Raw genomic sequence first — 2,500 nt, 5'->3', positions numbered from 1 at the left:
CCCAAAAGCTTAAAGCACCTGGTATTCCTAGGCAGTCTCTCATCAAAGTACTAACCAGACCTAAACCTGCTAAGATTCAGAGATCGGGCATTGACTCTTTTTTTTTTTTTTTTTTTTTAATGAAAGATTATTATATAATTCGTGAAATTTTCCAAAAAGATTAAAGCACCTGGTATTCCCAGGCAGTCTCCCATCCATGTACTAACCACGCCCAAAGCTGCAAATATTCAGAGATCGGGCATTGACTCTATTTTTTTGGCAAAATTATTATATACTAAGTGAAAAATGTCCAAAAAGCTTACAGCACCTGGTATTAACAGGGCAGTCTCCCTTCCATGTACTAACCAGGCCCAAACCTGCTAAGATTCAGAGATCCGGCATTGACTCTATTTTTGGCAAAATTATTATTATACTAAGTGAAAAATTTCCAAAAAGCTTACAGCACCTGGTATTCCCAGCGGTCTCCCATCCAAGTACTAACCAGGCCCAAACCTGCTTAGCTTCCGAGATCAGACGAGGATCGGGCATAGCCAGGTTGGTATGGCCGTAAGCGAAGTCCTGCTGCAATGAGAGGGCTATTTAAAGACCAGCCCAATTCTTATGGCCAGTACATTAATGATTAAGTAAGGGAAGAAAACCCAAAAGCTTTAAAGGCACCGTGGTTATTCCTAGGCAGGTCCTCGTCATCCAAAGTACTTAACCAGACCTAAAACCTGCTAAGATTCAGAAATCGGGCCATTGACTCCTATTTTTCTTGGGCGAAAGTCTATTATACAACTGTAATGTGCAAAATATGTCCGAAAAAGGCTTACAGTACCGTGGGTATTCCAGGACGGTCTCCCATGCCGAAGTTACTAAGCCAGGCCCAAACCTGCTTAGCTTCCGACGATCAGACGGCAGGATCTGGGCATGGCCAGGCTTGGCCTCTATGGCGGTAAGCTTAAGTCTGCGTGCAAAGAGAGGGCTATTTTAAAGAGGCCAGGCCAAAGTCTTATCGCCAGTACATTATATAAGTAGGAAAGAAAGCCCAAAAGCTTAAAGCACCTGGTATTCCTAGGCAAGTCTCTCATCAAAGTACTAACCAGACCTAAACCTGCTAAGATTCAGAGATCGGGCATTGACTCTATTTTTGCAAAATTATTATATACTAAGTGAAAAATGTCCAAAAAGCTTACAGCACCTGGTATTCCCAGGCGGTCTCCCATCCAAGTACTAACCAGGCCCAAACTGCTAAGATTCAGAGATCGGGCATTGACTCTAGTAGGAAAGTAGGAAAGAAAAACCAAAAGCTTAAAGCACCTGGTATTCCTAGGCAGTCTCTCATCAAAGTACTAACCAGACCTAAACCTGCTAAGATTCAGAGATCGGGCATTGACTATTTTTTTGGAAAAATTATTATAACTAAGTGAAAAATGTCCAAATAGCTTACAGCACCTGGTTTCCCAGGGGGTCTCCCATCCAAGTACTAACCAGGCCCAAACCTGCTTAGCTTCCGAGATCAGACGAGATCGGGCATAGCCAGGTTGGTATGGCCATAAGCGAAGTCTGCTGCAAAGATAGGGCTATTTAAAGAGCAGCCAATCTTATCGCCAGTACATTATATAAGTAGGAAAGAAAGCCCAAAAGCTTAAAGCACCTGGTATTCCTAGGCAGTCTCTCATCAAAGTACTAACCAGACCTAAACCTGCTAAGATTCAGAGATCGGGCATTGACTCTATTTTTTGGCAAAATTATTATATACTAAGTGAAAAATTTCCAAAAAGCTTACAGCACCTGGTATTAACAGGCAGTCTCCCATCCATGTACTAACCAGGCCCAAACCTGCTAAGATTCAGAGATCCGGCATTGACTCTATTTTTTGGCAAAATTATTATATACTAAGTGAAAAATTTCCAAAAAGCTTACAGCACCTGGTATTCCCAGGCGGTCTCCCATCCAAGTACTAACCAGGCCCAAACCTGCTTAGCTTCCGAGATCAGACGAGATCGGGCATAGCCAGGTTGGTATGGCCGTAAGCGAAGTCTGTTGCAAAGATAGGGCTATTTAAAGACCAGCCAATCTTATCGCCAGTACATTATATAAGTAGGAAAGAAAACCCAAAAGCTTAAAGCACCTGGTATTCCTAGGCAGTCTCTCATCAAAGTACTAACCAGACCTAAACCTGCTAAGATTCAGAGATCGGGCATTGACTCTTTTTTTTTTTTTTTTTTTTTAATGAAAGATTATTATATAATTCGTGAAATTTTCCAAAAAGATTAAAGCACCTGGTATTCCCAGGCAGTCTCCCATCCATGTACTAACCACGCCCAAAGCTGCAAATATTCAGAGATCGGGCATTGACTCTATTTTTTTGGCAAAATTATTATATACTAAGTGAAAAATGTCCAAAAAGCTTACAGCACCTGGTATTAACAGGCAGTCTCCCATCCATGTACTAACCAGGCCCAAACCTGCTAAGATTCAGAGATCCGGCATTGACTCTATTTTGGCAAATTATTAT

At 41.7% G+C, this 2,500-nt stretch overlaps 3 non-coding genes across 3 annotated transcripts; all 3 read right to left on the bottom strand.

The window, feature by feature from the left end:
- Positions 1–433: 433 nt before the first annotated feature.
- Positions 434–552, bottom strand: LOC113084780 (5S ribosomal RNA). Its single transcript, XR_003283841.1, has one exon. It is a non-coding gene; the product is annotated as a 5S ribosomal RNA (ribosomal RNA).
- An 870-nt stretch (positions 553–1,422) lies between these two features.
- On the bottom strand, positions 1,423–1,540 carry LOC113084760 (5S ribosomal RNA). Its single transcript, XR_003283821.1, has one exon. It is a non-coding gene; the product is annotated as a 5S ribosomal RNA (ribosomal RNA).
- Positions 1,541–1,898: 358 nt separating this feature from the next.
- Positions 1,899–2,017, bottom strand: LOC113084737 (5S ribosomal RNA). The gene has a single exon (XR_003283800.1). It is a non-coding gene; the product is annotated as a 5S ribosomal RNA (ribosomal RNA).
- Positions 2,018–2,500: the final 483 nt, after the last annotated feature.

The sequence above is a fragment of the Carassius auratus genome, unplaced genomic scaffold (assembly GCF_003368295.1).
Source record: "Carassius auratus strain Wakin unplaced genomic scaffold, ASM336829v1 scaf_tig00040459, whole genome shotgun sequence".
In the NCBI taxonomy this organism is placed as follows: Eukaryota; Metazoa; Chordata; class Actinopteri; order Cypriniformes; family Cyprinidae; genus Carassius; species Carassius auratus.
The sequence above is the reverse complement of the archived record's forward strand: the minus strand, read 5'-3'. Positions and strand labels throughout refer to the sequence as shown.